The sequence below is a fragment of the Rhamphochromis sp. 'chilingali' genome (assembly GCF_963969265.1).
Source record: "Rhamphochromis sp. 'chilingali' genome assembly, chromosome: 14".
Classification (NCBI taxonomy): Eukaryota; Metazoa; Chordata; class Actinopteri; order Cichliformes; family Cichlidae; genus Rhamphochromis; species Rhamphochromis sp. 'chilingali'.
The window spans coordinates 34,933,783-34,957,234 of NC_137941.1; the positions used below are offsets into that span (position 1 = coordinate 34,933,783).

The 23,452-nt window shown below is 45.4% G+C and overlaps 1 long non-coding RNA gene across 1 annotated transcript; it reads left to right on the plus strand.

Annotated features, from left to right (window-relative positions):
* Nucleotides 1-6,254: 6,254 nt before the first annotated feature.
* LOC308410588 lies at nt 6,255-11,097 on the plus strand. Its single transcript, XR_013974205.1, has 3 exons — nt 6,255-6,723; nt 7,913-7,964; nt 10,141-11,097. It is a non-coding gene; the product is annotated as an uncharacterized lncRNA (long non-coding RNA).
* Nucleotides 11,098-23,452: the final 12,355 nt, after the last annotated feature.

Consider the following 23,452-nt stretch of genomic DNA (forward strand, 5'->3'; position numbering starts at 1 on the left):
TTCTGCTGTTCAATACTGAAAAAATTTAAACTTCTTAAAATTATGCAAAATTGCAGAATATTGCAGAATACTTTTAAGGTTATCTGCTATAAAAAGCCAGACCAGGAAAATCTCCTTCATGTTTTTCTGTTTTTTATTTTCAGTTACTTTCACACAAAGGCATCTGCTGGGATGTTCACAATTCTGATGAAGTCATACATGTATCAGTACTGATAAATGATCAGAATTATAATATTTCTGACTGTCTGAGGCTAAATTGAATCAAATCAGGACTTTGAGAACCGGAATCGAATGGATTATAGAAATCAGTGATGATGCCCAGCCCTAGTGAGCAGCCTAGCATGAGAGAAGTGGATGTAGCTGTGGGTAATAAGAAAAGATGAAAAGAACGATTGCTAACTTTTTTGTTAAGTTAAGGCCTGATCCTTCTGAAATTCATAGCCAGTGCTCTGACAGGGTGCCATCAATCTTTGAATGCTGAAAAAGCACAGTGTATCCAGGAAACACATTATATGCTGCAATAAATGCACTGCCCAAGTGTCCCCTCTCAGCAAAAGACAGCAGCAAACAGGTCGTCAGAGGAGCCAAGATGATGATTAAGTTTAACATTTTCTACAATATTGACAAAGCACTTTAAGCACAAGTTTGTTAGTTAATAATTTAGAAATGAATATTGTCTGTATGGACTTCCCCCCCAAAGAAAGTGCACATGTAAAACTGCGGTGTTAAGCGATGCGGTTGAAAAATTTGAGTGCGCCTAACTTTTGTGCCGGTACGCCAAAATTTTTAAAGTTAGGCGTACCGGTGCACCGATGTCAAAAAGTTAGGCTAGAGCCCTGGGGGTACAATGATAGTGGGTCCATTCTTCATCAATGGAAACCTCAAGGCCTCTGGATATTTGAAATTGCTACATGATGACGTGTTTCCCTCTTTATGCACTGAAGCTGGCACGTTCCCTGAGTTTTTCCAGCAACATGGTGCACCACCACATTATGGGTGCCAGGTCCGAGCATTCCTAGATGAACAGTTTCTGGAAAGTGGATTGGTTGTCGTTGGCCAGTTGAATGGCCCCCAAGGTCTCCCAATCTGACCCCCTTAGACTTTTATCTTTGGGGTCATCTGAAGGCAATTGCCTATGATGTGAAGATACGAGATGTGCAGCACCTGAAACTACGGATACTGGATGCCTGTGCTGGCATTTCTCCTGCGGTGTTATTATCAGTGTGTGAAGAGTGGGAGAAGAGGGTTGCATTGACAATCCAACACAATGGGCAGCACATTGAACACATTTTATAAGTGGTCAGAAACTTGTAAATAACTCATGAAAGAATAAAGTTACGTTGAAACCAAGCACACCATTGTTTTTCTTGTGACATTACCAATAAGTCTGATGTGTCACATGGCCCTCTTCCTATTGAAAAAACAAAAGTTGTATCCAAGATGGCCGACTTCTAAAAGGCCACCATGGTTCAAGGTTCAAGGTTCTTTATTCATATGGTCACCACCCATCTTGAGGAGTTTGCCCCCTCACATATACTAATGTGCCACAAACAGGACTTTAATATCACCAACCATTCCTATGTTATTGCGGTGTATCCACCAGATAAATGGCCCACCCTGTACAATACAATAAAATGGAATATCTTTATTGTCACTGTCACTGTAGCTGAGTGTGGTTTGCGGCTCATCTCTAGAAGAGGTCTGGGGCAGGGTGTGGTGTCAGGAGAGGCTGACCTACACAGCTGATCTCCATCATCTCATCATGCCTTCTCTATTTGAGTAGAACTCCAGGAACTGACAGAGAGGAAAGTGGAACAAGTTGCAGAGAGCGTGTGCTTACCGAAGAAGCTGAAAAGCTGCACAACTGCCGATGTACATAAAAGCATTGTAAATAAAGGACTATTGATTCTGCCACACTGTGCAAGTTGGATTCAGCTTTTCACAGGCATTTTACCATGAATGTCAATGGTAGCAGCTTTGAGTAGCCATTAGAGGAAGTGCACTTTAGATTAACAGCTTTGTTTATTAAAGCTCTACACCACTTATTTATTACATGATCATTTTGCTCAATAACACTATAATGCAATGCAAAAATCCCTTTAACCTTCAAATGGATGACCTATGATAAGCATACACAGCAGTTATATAAAGTGGATACATTTTTTATAAGAGTTAATGTTATACATTTGGAAGAACTGGCTTCAGCAGATGGCTGATTATAAATTATAATCAATCAATGCAAGATTGTTGTCATGATACGTTGTGTGGCAGGCAGGAGAAGGACCCAAGATGCAGATTCACAGACACGGGGATAAACTCAAAAACACAGCTTTATTGCTGGCCACGAGAAGCAATACAAAATAAACTAAAACTGGGAAAACTAAAGCATGAGATGTACAAGGAGCCGAACCACGGGGAGAATAACACACAACATGAGGGAGAACGCGACGCCGAACAGAGGGAGACTCAGACAGAAATACACAGAGGGTAAACGAGGAAAGTGGGCACACACGGGGAACACAGGTGACACTGATAATCATAACGAGACAGGGCGGGGTGAACTGAACATGACATGTACAGGCACAGAGGTTCAGACAGGAGGAGAGAGAGCACGGGGAAACACAGACATAACGGGCTGGGGAAACATGAAACAACCACAAAGGGAGACGAGGGCTCATAAATACATAGAGGGCACACAGGGGGGAGAGAGAGCACGGGGAGAACTTAGACATAAAGGGCAGGGGAAACATGGAATAAAACATAAGGAGAGACGAGGGCTCACAGATACACAGAGGGGCACACAGGGGGTAAAAGCCATGAAGGGAAAACACTTAGGGAACAACACAACAGGGCAACTCAGAAAACATGGCCTAAATAAGGAACGAAATACAAAAATACAAGGAACTAAGAATACTGGGCCCACATGGCCCAGGACCATGACAATTGTAGACCTGTTCAAGGCTGAAGTGGGCCCCAAGACAATCAGCAAGAAGCTTGGTGAGAGGATGACAACTGTTGGTGCAATATTTCAGACATAGAAAAAATAGTAAACTGACCATCATTCCCCCTCAGTCTGGAGTTCCATCCAAAATCTTGCCTCAGTGGGTGAAGATGATCATGAAAAAGGTGATTAATCAGCCAAAACTACACAGGAGGAGTTGTTAGTGAGGTAAAGGTAGCTGGGAATACAGTCACCACAAACATGGTGCTGCTGAGTATGGCCCAAAGAATTCAATTTCAATTTCAGTTTCAATTTCAGTTTTATTTATATAGCCTCAAATCACAACATCGCCTCGAGGCGCTTTATATTGTAAGGTAGACCCCACAATAATACATACAGAACACCAGAGAACGTCTTCTTTGCACATAGGGTCATAAACGGGGTCATGGACCATACAATCATTGCCGAGATTCTTCTTCCCTCAGTGAGAAAATAGCCCGTGGATGGGTCTGTCAGCATTACAATGACCATGCTACCAAGGCAAAAAAGGAGTGGCTAGGCATCCCTCTGTGAGCAGGAAAAATGCTAATGAGGCTCATTGGAGCTTATCCCAGCTACCATAGGGCGAGAGGCCCTGTACACACCCTGGATATGTTGTTTCAATGTTCAATCTTGTGAGTTGTATATGTAGAACACTAAGATTAAACATGGAAACATTTAAGGAGTAGGTGAAAAAAACATTGAATATATAATTCTTGTGTGTAGTTTTGTAGGGTTGACCTTACAATATAAAACACCTTGAGACATCAACATTAATAGACAATATATTCACTAATGGAATAGAAAACAAAACTGAAAGTGGACTTCGAATTAATGACATCAGTGATCAAATCCTTTTATTTGCAGTAGCAAAATAAAGGAATTATTGGAAGGACAAAGAACAAAATAAATTAAAAGAGAAACAGGTGAGATCAGAGGGGTCATGAATGCTTTTAAAAGTGACCTGCTTAAAAAAAATAGTTCTGGGTAGTTAAATGACCCTGTGTATTTCACTAATATTGAGACAAATATTAATGATACTGGTGCTGTTGTTAATGAATTTATTAGATTATTTGTAAGTCTTGGACCTGTGGGGTCCCGGGCTTTGGTTTGTGGGTTGGCTGCAGAGAGTGGGTGGTGTAGCAGGTTCGGGGGGAGGCTGGCTGGCACAACTGGCAGTGATAATCTGATCCGGTCTCTCCAATGTTTCACGCAGTAGTGCACTGGGAGTGCACCGTGCACCGATGCTGCTACCAGGGAGGGGAAGCTGCAGGGCATTCTCAGGAATCCCCACCAGTCCCTGTGATCCTGGTTTATTACTCTGGATTATTAAATAGAAAGATCTGTTTCTGTTTAATAAGCAGGAAACAGAGCTGATTCTTTCTATTTATGTTAGAAATAGAATATAAATAGAAAGAGTTGTTAATAACCTTTTAAAACAGACTTAACCTCCTAAGACCTGAACTCTTTCATGGCATTTTTAATTTCTCTTTGCTATTCGGGCTGATTGGGACCCGATGAATGTAAAAACAAAGAATTTCATGATTTAGTTATTTATTTATTTATTTTTACATGATTTTTGTTTCTGACTAAAATGAGATCCACATATGAGGACATTCGCTTAAAATTTCGATAGAACAGTGACAGTATAACGTCCTCGTAAGTGGATATCAGGCCCTTGTAGAGCAAAATTTAGTATTTTGGTCTAGACAACCCAAAATTTGATGTCCACATATGTGGACACCAGGTCCTATAAATTAAAGAACAGTGATGACTACCAGGAAATACCTGTGGCAGGTCCTGTACAAGAAGCTGGAATTTAATCCCATGGCAATGATAACTGATTAAAACAAGCATCAGGAAGTCTGGAAAAAAACTGGAAACACTTATGCAAAATGCTAAAACATGACTTAATCAAAATTTCATGTCCAGTACACAAAAAAGGGATCATCCGTGTTCTCTCACTTCTCTAATTCACGGTTGTGGGGGGCTGCGCCACCGTTGTCATTGATTGGTTTCTAGCCATGTAAATATGAAGCCTCTCCTGCAGAAAGTGGCACAAAGCTGCTCGCTTGCATTTGGAAAAATGTTTTGAAAGAAGAACAATGTTAAAGCAAGCACGAGTTAATAGTCAGTTCTTTAATAGATACGGATTGTCTTATTTTAAAGTAAAATAATGAATTAATCTCTTCCTTTTCTGCCCAAAATAACATATAGGAACATACTGGGTGGTTTAATGTGTATGATTATAAATAAACCAGTACAAAACTCACTGTCTGAGTAGTCTGAGTACACCACACCTCCAGCTCCCTCACCTCAACTGTTCAAACTGGAGTTAAGCACTTTAGTTGTAAATTATAAGAAGTTAATGTTTTTAAAAGTCTTTTAGCATTTTGAAATTTGTGGACTATCCTTTAAAGCTTGGTGGGAAACCAACCAGTTTAGATGAACTGGTGAAATATTGATTATGCCAGAACGTTGCTGCTGGCTGCCAACGTCTCTGTTTGAGGTAATACTTGGTAAAGGATATTTCAAAAACTGTTTTGAGCCTTCATGTATATTTTTGAGCCTGTGTAGATTAGAAAAAAATTCAAAATACAAACGTGTGCACACAGTTTTTGTTCAAAGTAATTCAGTTGAAAGAAATCATTAAAAGCAGTGACAATCATGTCCATGATTTCTGATGATAACTCTACTGCAGTTTGGAGAATCGAATCGAATCTTTACTACCACACAACTACAAGACTCACGGCCACATTAGATACACAATATAAACTCACACACACACACACGCACGCACACACACACACACACGCACACACGCACACACACACACACACACGCACACACACACACACACACACACGCACGCACACACGCACGCACACACGCACACACACACACACACACACACACACACGCACACCGTCAGACTGGGTGTCTGGCTCCAGCAGATGACAGGCTGGACAGGAGCAGCTCCCCATCTCTCGCCATATTAGAGTGACACATGGAAACGAGGCTCCCTGGGTGTTTGATGCAGCCCTCTGAACTCTGGCTGAACCTCAGCCTCTGACATTTTCCAACATGTCAGGTCTGATTTGAGTGTATGAACTCCTAATAGTCACACACAGTTAATCCATATGATTCCCCTCTCCTATAGAGCACAGAATGAATTTCCAAGTGAAATATCCATCATCCAGCATGATATTTAAAAGCATTTCTCTCATAACAGCTTGTTTTCATACAATTTAAACCACCGTCCTTCACCCTAAAAAATTATTCAGGGGCTTAGTAAATATCATTATAATTCTAAGTTAGATGACCTTGATTAAATCTTTGAAAATCACAAAAGTGTTATCTTGAGTTGAAAATACTGAAAAGAATGCTTAAATTTTCAACACCAGTTTTTGAGTTGAACTGAGCTCTTTTGTTCAAGTTTATTTAAAAGAAAAAATTCTGTATTTGAAACACAGGGTGCATTATTTAAATCTACTCAATATATCTCATAGAAAGTACTCATAATAACTGAGACACTGGTATTCATACTTATCATTGTCTTTAACTTTAATTATTAATGGTTCAAAAATCAATATAATTTTGTCCCCCAATACTAACTTAAAACTTTGAGTAAGACTAATGACCTTTGGCATGTACCGCACGCGAGGAGCATGGCCTCATGGGAGATTTTCTGCACGTTGAACGAGACAGACACACATCCACTGCAGACTTGGTAACGTTTTCAGGTAAGTGACCAATTCTTACATTAGCTGTCTTTATCCACACCGTTCTTTTATAACATGTTCTGAAGAAAGCGTTTGTCATGGTGGCTCACTTTTCGCAGCGTGTTTGTGCACGTTAATTTAAGTTTTCAACCCGTCTTCCAGTCAAGGCGGCGGGAAACCGCGCCCTTTTATCCTTTTACGTTCTGAGTCGCTATCTGCGTTCCGGGTAATTTGACCGGAATGTCCCGGTACCAGCGACCTGACCGTTTAATCGGGGGCATTTTAGGAACCACGTGAAAGCAGGTGTGCTCAGACATTTCTAGAAAATGGCCTTGTTGAGTCGCGGTGCGGGAGCTGCGGTAGTCACGCGGCCTGACTCACTCTGTCAGGTTGTTCAGGAGGAGATGAACAGACGTCATCAATGGCTTTGGTAACTAAGAAGACCTGCCCGCGGAACAGTTCATAGCAGTAACCATGCTGCTTAGGCTTTCTTGTTCTATGTGGGGTCTTTCAGAGCATATAAGACGCTGCTTTCAGCTTTGTCCCGAACAGGGCCAGTTTTTGAGAGAACGCTGACAGGACCGCCCGGGTCAGCAGATTACCTCATCCAGGGCCGGTCCAAAGTACTATGGGGCCTTAAGTAAATTTAGACTGGGGGCCCTACTTCCTTTCAGATCCCAGAAAATAATGAAAAAAAAAAGCTTTGGTCCTTTTGGTCAAGCCAAAAGTACCATCATTTCCAGTATAGTTAGTATATAGTTAGTATAGTATAGTTCCAGAAACACTCAGTTTATTTAAATCCAGGTTGAAGACTCACCTATTCTCTGCTGCATTTGAATAAAGCACCAAATCCACACTTTTAAGCTTACATTTCAAAACTTACATTTAACTACTGATTTTATCTACTGTTGTGATTTTGTTTTGATTTTATATACTGTTTTGTTTGTTAGTTAGTTTGTTTGCTTGCTTTAATCAATTTTAAATCATGCTTTTTATTTGTTTTTGTTTCTCTGTAAAGCACTTCGAATCACCTTGTTGTTGAATTGTGCTATACAAATAAATTTGCCTTGCCTTGCCTAGTTACTCCCAATTTACATAAATAAATGTTTATTTCAATCCAAGCTAAACTTTCTTATAAGAGATTGGTGTTATGGCAGATTACTCAGTGACATGTTTTGTAATGATAAAGTTTTGATTTGTATTTTTTCAGCACCATCTTCACCACCAGGAAAAAAATCTGCATCAACTACAAAGTAAAGCAGGTAATTTTACTCAGAGGACTTGATGCGTTAAATTTTGGAAGGATATGATATTGTTTTATACAAGCTGAGTAGTGGATGGTGATACCACCTAAATATTTATACTGGTTTTGTGGTGGGTTATTTTAGTCATACAAATGCCAAATCTAAATTTTGAGAATTTTTCAGTTCGGTAAATATATTGATGAGTTCATGGTCTGTCATCCAGTGTCACCATGAGTATAGGCGCAGCCCTTTAAGGGGGTATTCCCCTTGTGCGCGCAGCACTGAAGTATTTTAGTCCACGCCCACCTGCTGTGTGGGCCTCACCCTGGTCTAGTATAAGTTACGGTGAGACCAGGAAATCGGCTCTACCGTTTTTCTTCAGCCAGCCAGAAGATGTCCAGCGAGACCATCCGTCTGTGTCCATCCTGCCAGACCGGCTACATCATGTCGTATGACCGACATGCCGTCTGCGTGGGCTGCCTCGGTCCTCACCATGCGGACCTCGCCCTCACACCTTAATCCTATTGCTGCTCCTGTTAGCTCCTCCCGCCAGAGGAAAAGCAGCGGAGGTCAGCCTTTTTCAAGGCTGATGCTGAGGAGGCGTTCCCACTAAGAGAGGCACTCGCTGGAAGAAGCCATCGAGTTCTTCGATGGTGGGCCGGAATTGGATGATTCCACCCACCGTGAGGAAAACGGCAGTGGTGGCAGCTCCACTGCCTCCCAGCTGGGCAGCCTGGTGACAGAAGGGTGGATGAGCGGACGCTCATCCACCCCTGGCCTTCACATGTCGGCAAGGACGCCGCTCCCAGTTGTTGGTGCGCTGCTCCTGGATCTGCCTGGCATCATCCAGGAGGCAGCTGGTGAGAAGGAACTTCCCGTCCCTCAGCCTGCTCCACCCCCATCTGATGATCTGGCGGGAAGGTATGGCTCCACTCACTCTCGTTGCCCAGATCCCATCTGGCCTCAGTTCCCAGGGATGATGACCAACCTCTCTGAGGCAGCAGCAGAGCCAGCGAAGATTAGAGCGCCGGTCTCTACCTAGGGCTTCACAGAGGGCTTCACAGACCGGAGTTTTCCGCCTGTTCCCCCTCTGGAGCCGAGCCTCGCTTCAGTTTTCGGCACCAAAATGACCAAGGTCGTTGGACAGCGACCGGCCCATCCCGCCAAACTTGACCAGCTGATAGCAAGGTTCACTGATCGCGCACATCAATGCACTATTCAGTCAGCTGCAGTGACTAACAACACTGATTTGCTAGCGTTTGTCATCTCCAGGAAGGTGGAGGAAGCAGAGCTGCCAGAGGAGCTGAAAGGCTTTCTCTGTAAAGCCGCTGACACGATTCTGAATATGTGCGCCACTTCAGCGGTGTGTTCCTCTCGCATCGCTGCCTGGCAGACGATGGTTCAGAGGGCAACCTGGCTCCGCCTCTTCCCTCTAAGATTATACAATCTCACAGGGAAATAGTGCAAGCAATTCATAACATAAAATTTAGAAGCTTAGTGGAAGATAATACTTTATGTAATACTGCGCACTGAAACCACCAAAGTCCTCTTCTCCAGTGTCGGAAACGAACAGGCTCAGGATGGCTTCGTCATCCACTCTCCGCTTCTCTCCTTCGTTGTCACTTTCAAAACCAAAGAAATCCTCATTGTCAGTGTCAGAGTCGAACACCCTCAGAAGGGCCGTGGCGGTGTCCTCCTCTCCATCATGCAACAGTCCAGCCCTTCAAATCCGTTGGTGATCGTGGATGTTTTCACACTGGACATGTGACCAACATACCACTCTTGAACCCCGATACTGTGTGTCTGATCACATGCCCTTCCGCCAGGCAACAGCAGAACAAACAAAACAAATCTTACGATATGACAAAAATCATGGACAATCCATAGAAAAGCCGCGCCTGACTAAAAGCCGCAGGGTTCAAAGCTGGTGCAAAAAGTAGCGGCTCATAGCCCGACAATTACGGTAGTTTATTTTAGCTTGTGAGATCATAGAAAAGTTTTAAGATACTGTTCTAAAGAAAAAAAAAAACACTTCAAAGCATACAAAAGAATAGCATTTGCATTTGCTATTGCTATAAGATTTTGGAGCACAGTGTCTACATATTATGAGTACCGGTGATGTCATACAAATGAAACTTTTTGTTTCAATGTTTGGAAATATGTGAGCTTAAAACAGTTGTTTCTCTTTTTAAAGGACGGTGCTGATGCTGTCTTTGTTGAAGAGGCTTTGGCTGAGGAGGTGATGAAGATTTACCTGCTGCAGAATCAAGACAGGTCAGGCGAACCTACTGATGTGGGTATTGTTATTGAAGGCGTTACTGTTCTGGGCAAACTTGGGAATTTGAGCAAAGCCTGTTGCTATCTTTTGGGACTGTGCTATGCTCTGGATCTGAAATACCCCAAGAATTTCAAATGCACATTTGAAGCATTTCGAAAAGTGTTCATGGAGCTGGATCCAGGAAACCTTTCTGTCAAGGTTCAAAGACTGAAAAATGACCTCTGTTCATTGTAGACAAAATTTCACAGGGCTGTTCTTAAAGTGTTAGACTTGTTAAGTGACATGTAATGCTCATCAAAAGGTTCAGTTGCGACATTACATTGTTTTGACATTCCTGTTCATAAATAATGTTTGTACCATAAACTGTGTTTTTGTATTAACTTTCCAGATTCACATTAAGGTGTAAATGGGAGAGTATCATTATGGATGTTTTTTGGTCACTCTTTAGTTATAATCTTCCCAATTTTTTGGAATCAAAATAAGATGTTCAAAAACTATGTCACAGTGCAAATGGTTTTTTTTTCACGATTTATATCTTTTTGGGATCTTAATTTTATTTTTGTCATTTGACCTTTTCTGAAAAGGTAAAGCACTGCGTTCACTTGAGCCACTTTTATTCTTTGTATGGCAGGTACATTTTTCTTGTTGTTAGCATCAATATGCCAGTTTTACAGAGTTTTATCAAGCATGCCAATTTGGATGCAATTTTATTATATAAGGCTGTTGTGACTGAAATTTTATCCAAGTTTTATCCACTGAATGTAGAACAGATTTCAGCTCACTGTGTTCAGAGAAGGAATCTGCTAAATGTGTGATTCACAAAAAAGCTGTTTAAAATAAATCATTGTGAACAATGTTGAATTGACGTGGTTCTTTTTTCCTGTGTGTGTGTGTATAAATAAAATAAACACTTAATTGTAATTAACGTTTTTGCTTAAATTAACTTAAAAATATTAAGTAAATTGCACCATTATTTAAAAACAAATAATTGTAATGGTGTAGGTTAAATGTGCCAAGCCTTTCAGCATTTCCTAATTAATATTTTATGTAGTTTGAACTTTTGGTTACTGTTGTTTTAACTTAGATTTTCAATTGTATTTACTCAATTTTGTATGTTACTGTAACATCTTTAATTGTTCATAACAACTTATTCCATTTTAGTTGGATTTACTCAATTAATAAGGTTTATTTAAGAGATGTGATTGTTTTTGCATTTACTCATTATTTTTGAGTGTAAAAGTGTTGCACCAAAATATTTAAGTAATTATCAGTTTTAGTTCTTAGAGTGTTTGTTTTAACTTATACTGGTCTTCTTAACTTTGGATTACTTTGTGTTTGATCGACAAAGTAATGTTTTAAATGACTAGCATTTTGAAATAAAAATTGTAAATGTAGTAAATAAAATAAAATTCAAATTTTATTTGTCACGTACACAGTCATACACAGTACGATATGCAGTGAAATGCTTAGACAATTGCTCGTGACCTAAAGAAAAAAAGAAAAGGCTATGAATAAGATAGGAAATAAATATGAAAATTAAAAAGGGTAAATTTAACTAGGAAGGAATAAAATAAAATATAAAAATTAAAGTTAAAAATGAAATAACTGTACAACACAAATTAGAATGATGGGTAAATTTAACTGGGAAAGAATAAGATAAAATATATAAATTAAAGTTGAAAATAAAATAACTGTACAACAAAATACACAATATAGAACTATATAAGAATGTATGAAGGAATATAAATAAATACACAATAACAGCAGCTGTACAAGTATTGACTGGAAATGAAGAATGTAGTGACCAGTGTTGTGCAATCCACATTATGTCTTGTGCAGTGCAAATATGCTTAAAGTGATTAAGTAATGAAGTGAAAACAAAGTCCAGAATGTCCAGTGTGTGTGTAAGAACTGTATGTGTGGGTCAGTACTGTGTGGTGGTGTGATTGAGAGACTGTATCGCCTGCGGGAAGAAGCTCCTCCTCAGTCTCTCTGTGTTGGTCTTCAGGGAGCGGAATCGCTTTCCTGACCTCAGCAGAGAGAACAGTCTGTTGTTGGGATGGCTGAGGTCCTTCACGATCTTCCTGGCCTTGGTCCAGCACCGCCTGCTGTAGATTGAGTGCAGGTCAGGGAGCTCGGAGCGGATGGTGCGCTCAGCTGACCGCACAACCCTCTGTAGAGCTCGTCTGTCCTGCATGGTGCTGTTCCCGAACCAGGTTAAGATGTTTCCCGTCAGGATGCTCTCTATGGTGCACGAGTAAAAGTTCCTGAGCACCTTGGAGGGCAGTTGGAAGTCTCTCAAGCGTCTGAGGTGGTAGAGACGCTGACGGGCCTTTTTCACCACGGTGTTGATGTGACAGGACCATGACAGGTCCTGCGTGATGTGAACTCCGAGGTATTTGAAGCTGTCCACTCTCTCCACTGGGCACTCGTTGATGACGGGGGTCTGGTAGTTCCTCTCCTGCTTAGTGCTGAAGTCCACTATCAGCTCCTTTGTCTTACTGACGTTTAGAAGGAGGTTGTTCCTCTGGCACCAGTTCTCCAGATTCCTAATCTCCTTCAGGTAGGCCGTCTCGTTATCAGAGATCAGGCCCACCACGACGGTGTCGTCAGCAAACTTGATGATGGTGGTGGAGCTGGTAGTGGCCACGCAGTCATATGTGTACAGAGAGTACAGCAGGGGGCTCAGAACACACCCCTGGGGGGCTCCAGTGCTGAGAGTGGTGGAGGCTGAGACATGTCCGCCCATCCTTACTGCCTGTGGTCTGCCAGTTAGGAAGTTGGAGATCCACTGACACATAGATGAGCTGAGTCCCAGATGCTCCAGCTTGGTGGTGAGTGTGGAGGGAATTATGGTATTAAATGCAGAGCTGTAGTCTATGAAGAGCATTTTAACATAATTCCCCCTTCTAGTGTCCAAGTGAGTGAGTGATGTGTGGAGGAGATGAGAGATGTCATCGTCTGTGGAACGATTTGGACGGTAAGCGAACTGTAGTGGGTCCAGTGTGTCTGGTAGTGAAGAAATGATGAAGTCTCTGACCAGGCGTTCAAAACACTTCATCACTACTGAGGTGAGGGCTACAGGGCGATAGTCATTGAGAGAAGCAGGGTGGGGTTTCTTCGGGACAGGAACAATGATGGACTCTTTGAAGCATGTGGGGATCACCGACTGAGATAAAGAGATGTTGAATATCTCCGTGAACACAGGAGCTAGCTGGTATGCGCAGTCTCTGAGGACCTGTCTGGTCCTGCTGCTTTCCTGGTGTTCACTCTCTTGAAGGCTCTCCTTACTTCATGCTCGGAGATGACGAGCACGTTTCCGGTGCTGGCAGTATCTTCCTGTCTGCAGCCGTTATATATAGAATTACCCATCATATATTCATTTAACTCAATAAACCAAAGCAAGTTATGTTGCTATGTAACTCAAAGTCCCTGTTCAAAGACCATGGTGTTTAGGGGAATTTTGATGATAAGAAGATGATGACGTGTAAAAACATAACTTTAAAACAAAAACTCAAAAATGTTGTATGTTGTATGTTCAAATGAAATATTACAATTTTATGTTTTTATAATCCACAAACACTGTTTCAAAGACCTGCTGAGATTAAAAGCTTGAATTTACAAAACAATGTAAAAATGTAACAAAAAAATATTGTGATGATGTTCTACCTGTAGTGAGACCAGTGGACACACTGAGTCAGTATTTCAGCACTCTTACATGGGTACTGAGTTCTCATTGCTCACATATTCAGACTTGGCTAGGCAACTAACTAATCACATACTTCAGGTAAACAGCAAATTAAAAGACTGCAACAAAATTATTAAAAGAATACACAGATGCTAAGGCTGCTAACTTACAAAAAAAGAAAAAGAAAAGCAGTCTCAAATTTTTATGGAAGTTCATTTATATATATATGCCTTTGGAACAGGAGTAGGATCGACTCCCGACTGGGGCGTTTATCCATTAAGGGTCCTAGGCTAGACCGCCCATGCTAACCAAGCTGCCTGGATTAACAAGGTCTACACCAGGTGTTGAGGAACCAGGACACTGATGATAAGTGGCAACGAGGTGACGAAGTGGTTAGCCAATTATTGGAGCTGCAGAAAGATGCAATGAAGAGGGTGTCTAAGAAGTACAGTGGGGCAAAAAAGTATTTAGTCAGCCACCGATTGTGCAAGTTCCCCCACTTAAAATGATGACAGAGGTCAGTAATTTGCACCAGAGATACACTTCAACTGTGAGAGACAGAATGTGAAAAAAAAATCCATGAATTCACATGGTAGGATTTGTAAAGAATTTATTCGTAAATTAGGGTGGAAAATAAGTATTTGGTCACCTCAAACAAGGAAAATCTCTGGCTCTCACAGACCTGTAACGTCTTCTGTAAGAAGCTTTTCTGTCCCCCACTCGTTACCTGTATGGATGGCACCTGTTTGAACTCAATATCTGTATAAAAGACACCTGTCCACAGCCTCAAACAGTCAGACTCCAAACTCTGCCATGGCCAAGACCAAAGAGCTTTCGAAGGACACCAGGAAAAGTATTGTAGACCTGCACCAGACTGGGAAGAGTGAATCTACAATAGGCAAGCAGCTTGGTGTGAAAAAATCAACTGTGGGAGCAATCATCAGAAAATGGAAGACATACAAGACCACTGATAATCTCCCTCGATCTGGGGCTCCACGCTAGATCTCATCCCGTGGGGTCAAAATGATCATGAGAACGGTGAGCAAAGATCCCAGAACCACACGGGGGGACCTGGTGAATGACCTGCAGAGAGCTGGGACCAAAGTAACAAAGGTCACCATCAGTAACACACTACAACGGCAGGGAATCAAATCCCGCAGTGCCAGACGTGTTCCGCTGCTGAAGCCAGTGCATGTCCAGGCCCGTCTGAAGTTTGCCAGAGAGCACATGGATGATACAGCAGAGGATTGGGAGAATGTCATGTGGTCAGATGAAACCAAAGTAGAACTTTTTGGTATAAACTCAACTCGTCGTGTTTGGAGGAAGAAGAATACTGAGTTGCATCCCAAGAACACCATACCTACTGTGAAGCATGGGGGTGGAAACATCATGCTATGGGGCTGTTTTTCTGCCAAGGGGACAGGACGACTGATCCGAGTTAAGGACAGAATGAATGGGGCCATGTATCGTGAGATTTTGAGCCAAAACCTCCTTCCATAATTGAGAACTTTGAAGATGAAACGAGGCTGGGTCTTCCAACATGACAATGATCCAAAACACACCACCCGGGCAACAAAGGAGTGGCTCCGTAAGAAGCATTTGAAAGTCCTGGAGTGGCCTAGCCAGTCTCCAGACCTCAACCCCATAGAAAATCTGTGGCGGGAGTTTAAAGTCCGTGTTGCTCGGCGACAGCCCCAAAACATCACTGCTCTCGAGAAGATCTGCATGGAGGAATGGGCCAAAATACCAGCTACTGTGTGTGCAAACCTGGTAAAGACCTATAGTAAACGTTTGACCTCTGTTATTGCCAACAAAGGTTATGTTACAAAGTATTGAGTTGTATTTTTGTTATTGACCAAATACTTATTTTCCACCCTGATTTACGAATAAATTCTTTACAAATCCTACCATGTGGATTCATGGATTTTTTTTTCACATTCTGTCTCTCACAGTTGAAGTGTACCTCTGGTGCAAATTACTGACCTCTGTCATCATTTTAAGTGGGGGAACTTGCACAATCGGTGGCTGACTAAATACTTTTTTGCCCCACTGTACAGTAAGCTGTCCATACCTGAGGCCTTGGAAATGCCAAGCAAAGACTCACAGCCTTGACAAGCTGCTTGAAGAGGTACACCAAGTCAGGAGAATAAATCTGCTGTCCTCTGCAGAACCAGCCAAGGTGTACTGTCAGTGGCAGGGGAACAATATGAGAACAGCACCACCAAGGCTGGAGCAATACTGGAAGAGCAAATGGGACAAGGACGCAACCCATAAGAGCAATGCTCAACGGCTAGTGGGTCTAAGAGCAGACCACAGCAACCTCCCTGAACAGGGTCCAGTAACCACAACAGTGGCAGACATCCAAGAAAGGGTCTCCAGTATAAAGAGCTGGACAGCACCAGGCCCCGACATGGTTCACGCCTACTGACTGAAGAAGCTGACTGCACACACACAAGCATCTGGCAATACAACTAGTATTAGTACTAGTACCTGGGAGTCCCACAGGCAAATAGAAACCACAGAGGCGACAAGACAGACAAGTCCAGCACCCTGAGGCTGTACGCTAAGAGGAAGGAAGGAGGCCGGGACTGGTGAGTGTCAGCACCACAGTCCAGGATGAGACAACGAACATCCAAGAATACATCAGGAAGATGGCCCCAACCGACCGTGTGATCAGTGAATACCTCAGGCAGCAAAAACCCAAGAAGGAGGAGGAAGAGGAGGAACCATCATGGAAGGACATGCCATTGCATGGTATATATATATATATATATATATATATATATATATATATATATATATATATATATACAGTGGGGCAAAAAAGTATTTAGTCAGCCACCGATTGTGCAAGTTCCCCCACCTAAAATCATGACAGAGGTCAGTAATTTGCACCAGAGGAACACTTCAACTGTGAGAGACAGAATGTGAAAAAAAAATCCATGAATTCACATGGTAGGATTTGTAAAGAATTTATTCGTAAATCAGGGTGGAAAATAAGTATTTGGTCAATAACAAAAATACAACTCAATACTTTGTAACATAACCTTTGTTGGCAATAACAGAGGTCAAACGTTTACTATAGGTCTTTACCAGGTAGCTGGTATTTTGGCCCATTCCTCCATGCAGATCCTCTCGAGAGCAGTGATGTTTTGGGGCTGTCGCCGAGGAACACGGACTTTCAACTCCCGCCACAGATTTTCTATGGGGTTGAGGTCTGGAGACTGGCTAGGCCACTCCAGGACTTTCAAATGCTTTTTACGGAGCCACTCCTTTGTTGCCCGGGCGGTGTGTTTTGGATCATTGTCATGTTGGAAGACCCAGCCTCGTTTCATCTTCAAAGTTCTCAATTATGGAAGGAGGTTTTGGCTCAAAATCTCACGATACATGGCCCCATTCATTCTGTCCTTAACACGGATCAGTCGTCCTGTCCCCTTGGCAGAAAAACAGCCCCATAGCATGATGTTTCCACCCCCATGCTTCACAGTAGGTATGGTGTTCTTGGGATGCAACTCAGTATTCTTCTTCCTCCAAACACGACGAGTTGAGTTTATACCAAAAAGTTCTACTTTGGTTTCATCTGACCACATGACATTCTCCCAATCCTCTGCTGTATCATCCATGTGCTCTCTGGCAAACTTCAGACGGGCCTGGACATGCACTGGCTTCAGCAGCGGAACACGTCTGGCACTGCGGGATTTGATTCCCTGCCGTTGTAGTGTGTTACTGATGGTGACCTTTGTTACTTTGGTCCCAGCTCTCTGCAGGTCATTCACCAGGTCCCCCCGTGTGGTTCTGGGATCTTTGCTCACCGTTCTCATGATCATTTTGACCCCACGGGATGAGATCTTGCGTGGAGCCCCAGATCGAGGGAGATTATCAGTGGTCTTGTATGTCTTCCATTTTCTGATGATTGCTCCCACAGTTGATTTTTTCACACCAAGCTGCTTGCCTATTGTAGATTCACTCTTCCCAGTCTGGTGCAGGTCTACAATACTTTTCCTGGTGTCCTTCGAAAGCTCTTTGGTCTTGGCCATGGCAGAGTTTGGAGTCTGACTGTTTGAGGCTGTGGACAGGTGTCTTTTATACAGATGATGAGTTCAAACAGGTGCCATTCATACAGGTAACGAGTGGGGGACAGAAAACCTTCTTACAGAAGACGTTACAGGTCTGTGAGAGCCAGAGATTTTCCTTGTTTGAGGTGACCAAATACTTATTTTCCACCCTGATTTACGAATAAATTCTTTACAAATCCTACCATGTGAATTCATGGATTTTTTTTTCACATTCTGTCTCTCACAGTTGAAGTGTACCTCTGGTGCAAATTACTGACCTCTGTCATCATTTTAAGTGGGGGAACTTGCACAATCGGTGGCTGACTAAATACTTTTTTGCCCCACTGTATATATATATATATATATTGTAACCCCGGCGGAAGGGGCTACATGAATAGGATGAGGGACCTATGGATTCTTCGATACCCAACATCCACAATGACGGCCAACAACTAGTAGCTCAGTGTTCCAACATTCGAAAGAAGGGACTACTCTCACATACATGGAATGCCATAACCAAGTGGCCGGCATAGTGTACAGGAACATCTGTGCCGAGTATAACCTGGAAGTCCCGAGGTCAAAATGGGAGATGCCCCCAAGGGTGGTGGAGAATGACCGAGCTAAGATCCTGTGGGACTTCCAGATACAGACGGACAAAATGGTGGTGGCTAACCAACCGGACATAGTGGTGGTAGACAAACAGAAGAAGACGGCCGTAGTGATCGATGTAGCGGTTCCGAATGACAGCAATATCAGGAAGAAGGAACACGAGAAGCTGGAGAAATACCAAGGGCTCAGAGAAGAGCTCGAGAGGATGTGGAGGGTGAAGGTAACGGTGGTCCCCGTGGTAATCGGAGCACTAGGTGCGGTGACTCCCAAGCTAGGTGAGTGGCTCCAGCAGATCCCGGGAATAACATCGGAGATCTCTGTCCAGAAGAGCGCAGTCCTGGGAACAGCTAAGATACTGCGCAGGACCCTCAAGCTCCCAGGCCTCTGGTAGAGGACCCGAGCTTGAAGGATAAACCGCCCGCAGGGGCGTGCTGGGTGTTTTTTTTTTTTTATATATATATATAGTGGCGGACCACTAGAGGGCTCCACTCACACCCAGTGTATAGGAAGTGTGTTCCTGTGTTTTGTGGCGCGATATGCGCAGTTGATGTTGGAGACGAATAAAGAAGGAGTGAGAACTGAGAGCTCTGTGTCGTTGATGCTTACCTCCACATTGGTGACCCCTGACTCGAGCATGCAACGGGCCACAGATAACACAGACTCCGCTATGGATACATCAGCGGCCGCCGGACCTCCGCCTCCTGTTACAGCTACGTTCGCTGTGGCGCTGAAACTGCCGGACTTTTGGCTCCATGACCCCCCGTCATGGTTTGTACACGTGGAGGCTCAGTTCGCCCTTCGCGGCATCTCTGCTGACGACACGAAATATCACCATGTGGTGGCCTCGCTCGACCCGCTGGCCACCCGTCGCGCGATGGCGCTCCTCCGGGACCCACCCGCCCAAGGGAAATACGCCGCCCTCAAAGAGCTGCTTCTTCGGCGCTATGCCCTCTCCGACGCTAAACGAGCCGAAAAGCTCCTTAACCTGTCAGGCTTGGGTGGGGGTACTGCGCTCGAGCTCATGGAGAACATGCTATCGTTGCTCGGGCCAGATGACGGTGGTTTCCTCTTCGCCCACCTCTTCCTCCGCCAACTACCGGCCGCCGTGAGAGCTGTCCTCGCGAACTCTCCGCTTCTGCCTGCGAAGGATTATCGCTCCCTGGCTGAAGAAGCGGATCGCATTCTCCTGGCTAGCCGCAGTTTCGACGTTTACGCCCTGGCTACGGACACGCCGGCGGCACCTTCCACGCCTCCACCTGCCTCCCCCGGAGCATCCGCCCCCTTGCTGACGGCAGGGATTGCTACACGCCGGCGCCGCGGAAAGAGCATCTGTTTCTACCATCAGCGTTTTGGCGACAGAGCGCATCGCTGCCTGCCGCCTTGCGCTTTCACGGCCCAGGGAAACGGACCCGCCAGCGCGCCGTAGCAGCCGCGACCGCTGGCAATACAGAAAGGCTGCTCTTCATAGAGGACTCGCGCTCCGGGAGACGTTTTCTCGTGGACTCCGGCTCCCAGAAGAGCCTCCTTCCCCCTACCACTGCCGACGGACTAGCAGCGAACTATGGGCCGCAGTTCATTGCAGCTAATGGCTCTCCCATCAAAACGTTTGGGGAAAGGTTGGTGACTGTTTGTTTTCATGGCCGGGATTTCCAGTGGAACTTTGTTGTTGCCGCTAGCTCTGTACCTATTTTGGGTGCTGATTTCCTGTGTGCTCATGGACTGCTTGTCGATGTTGCTAACAGACGTTTAATCGATGCTGTTTCGTTTTCTTCGCTACCCTGTTTTACTCGGGCCGCCGAGCCCCTGATTTGGGCTAATGTAGTGACCTCCGGGGATGCTTTTCAGCGTTTGCTTTTACAGTTTCCATCGCTGTCTGTCCCTAATTTCTCTAGCACGGTAACGAAGCATGGGGTTGAGCATTATATTCCCACGGTCGGGCCCCCGGTGTTCGCGCGTGCGCGCCGCCTCGACCCCGCGAAACTGTCCGTCACTCGGGAAGAGTTTGCAGCCATGGAGCACCTTGGCATTGTACAGCGTTCGAACAGTGCATGGGCCTCTCCGCTTCACATGGTGCCCAAATCGGACGGTCGGTGGCGGCCATGCGGAGATTTCCGCCGTTTAAATAATGCCACGGAGAATTACCGTTACCCCATCCCCCACATTCAGGATTTTTCTGCCAATCTCGCCAGAACATCGATTTTTTCTAAAATTGACTTGGTGCGGGGGTATCACCAGGTTCCCGTGCGCGCCGAAGACGTTCCTAAAACCGCTGTCATTACCCCCTTCGGCTTGTTCGAGTTTTTGCGCATGCCGTTTGGCCTGAAAGGTGCCGCCCAGACCTTTCAGCGGCTGATGGACTCCGTTTTGCGTGGGCTGCCGTTCGTTTTTGTTTATCTGGACGATATATTGGTGGCCAGCTGCTCAGCGAGCCAGCACGAGTCCCATCTGCGCCAGGTTTTCCAGCGTTTGGCAGCGCATGGCCTGATCATCAACCCTTCCAAGTGCCAGTTTGGGTTGCCTGTTCTGGATTTCCTCGGGCACCGCATTTCCGCTGAAGGTGTGGTTCCGTTGCCTGACAGAGTCCAGGCCGTTTCGGTTTTTCCGCGTCCCACGTCGGTTAAAGCGTTGCAGGAGTTCTTGGGGATGATAAATTTTTACAACCGCTTTCTCCCCAGAGCTGCCCACCTGCTACAGCCACTCTATGCTGCCTTAAAGGGTAAAACAGCCAAAGATCCGGTTGACTGGCTGCCAGAACGCGTCCGTGCGTTTTCCGCAGCCAAGTCTGCGCTGGCTGACGCCGCCCTGCTGGCCCACCCGCTTCCGTCGGCGGAGATCGCGTTGACCACTGACGCCTCTGACGTGGCAGTGGGTGGGGTGTTGGAACAGCGGGTTTCAGGTCTCTGGCAACCGCTCGCCTTTTTCAGTCGTACGCTCCGGGATGCTGAACGCAAGTACAGTGTTTTTGACAGGGAGTTGTTGGCCCTGCACCTCGCGACACGACATTTTCGTTTTTTCCTCGAGGGTCGCAACTTTACTGCGTATGTTGACCACAAACCTTTGACGTTTGCGATGTCCAAGGTCTCTGACCCATGGAGCGCACGCCAGCAGCGCCAGTTGGCGGCCATTTCAGAGTTTACCACAGACATTCAGCATGTGGCTGGTAAGTCCAATCACGTCGCTGACTGTCTCTCACGTGTGTTGGTTTCTCCGGTGTATGTTGGCATCGACTACGCTGACATGGCCGCCGAGCAACGTCCTGACCCGGACGTCCTTGCCCTTCAGTCAACAAAAACGGGCCTCGTGCTGGAGGACACCCCGGTGTGGGACGGCGGTCCGCACCTTCTTTGCGACATTTCCACCGGCCGCCCTTGCCCGGTGGTTCCCCGTTCGTGGCGTCGTCGTGTTTTTGACTCGGTGCATGCCCTCTCTCATCCCGGCGTCCGGACCTCGGTCAAGCTGGTCAGCGCCAGGTTTGTTTGGCCGGGCCTTCGCAAGACGGTGAAAGAATGGGCGGCGGTTTGTATCCCATGCCAACGCTCAAAAATCCAGCGGCACACACAGGCACCCCTCGAACCTTTCCGTGTCCCGGGTAGGCGTTTCGATCACGTTCATGTGGACTTGGTTGGTCCCTTGCCGCAGTCCCAGGGTTTCACGCACCTTTTGACTGTGGTGGACCGCACAACCAGGTGGCCGGAGGCGGTACCCCTGGCGTCCACGACAGCGGCGACGGTGGCCAGGGCATTTTTGTCAACGTGGGTTTCACGTTTCGGCCCCCCTGCCGACATTACCTCGGACAGGGGCCCCCAGTTTGTTTCCGAGCTTTGGTCTGCTATGGCTGACGGCCTGGGAGTCAAGGTCCACCGCACCACAGCATACCACCCGCAAGCTAATGGGATGTGCGAACGGTTTCACCGGTCACTTAAGGCCACGCTCCGGGCTTCCTTAACAAGTGGCGACTGGGTCGACCGTCTTCCGTGGGTTTTGCTGGGATTGCGTAGCGCGGTTAAAGAAGACCTCGGGGTTTCCCCGGCTGAACTGGTCCTCGGCCAGCCTCTCCGGGTCCCTGGGGAATTCTTACCTGAGAGCCCTCCCCCATGTTTCGATACCTCTTTGTTGCCTTTTTGCCCCCCAAGAGACTCATTTCCTGTTCCTGGTCCTGTGCACCACTGCCTGCCTGACACTTTTGTTCCGAGTTCGTTGGACTCTGCTCGTTTCGTTTTCGTCAGGCACGATGCCCATAGGACTCCGCTGCGTCCACCATATGACGGGCCATACAGGGTTCTTAAACCAGGCAACAAACATTTCATTTTGGACTTTGGCGGTCGGCAGGAAGTTGTCTCTGTTGACAGACTTAAGCCTGCACATGTTATGAAAGAGGATCAGGTGGTCCCGGCCCAGGCCCCTCGCTGCGGCCGCCCACCTGCCGCCGGGCTGATGGATTCTGTTTTCTCCCCCAGGAGCGACCCAAAATCAACGGAGTCAGAGTCGTCTGCAGCTTTTTCTGACCGCCAGTGCCAGCCTCGCTCCCGGGCTGGGTTGCCCTCTGTCGTTTCCCCCCCCCCCCCCCCCCCCCCCAGTTCAGCCGTTCCGGCCGTTTGCTTAAGCCCCGGGTCCTGGACTAGTTCTTCTGGGTGTTCGGGGGGGGGGGGGCGTGTGTGGCGGACCACTAGAGGGCTCCACTTACACCTATAGGAAGTGTGTTCCTGTGTTTTGTGGCGCGATATGCGCAGTTGATGTTGGAGACGAATAAAGAAGGAGTGAGAACTGAGAGCTCTGTGTCGTTGATGCTTACCTCCACAATATATGTATATATATATATATATATATATATATATATATATATATATATATATAGATAGATAGATAGATAGATAGA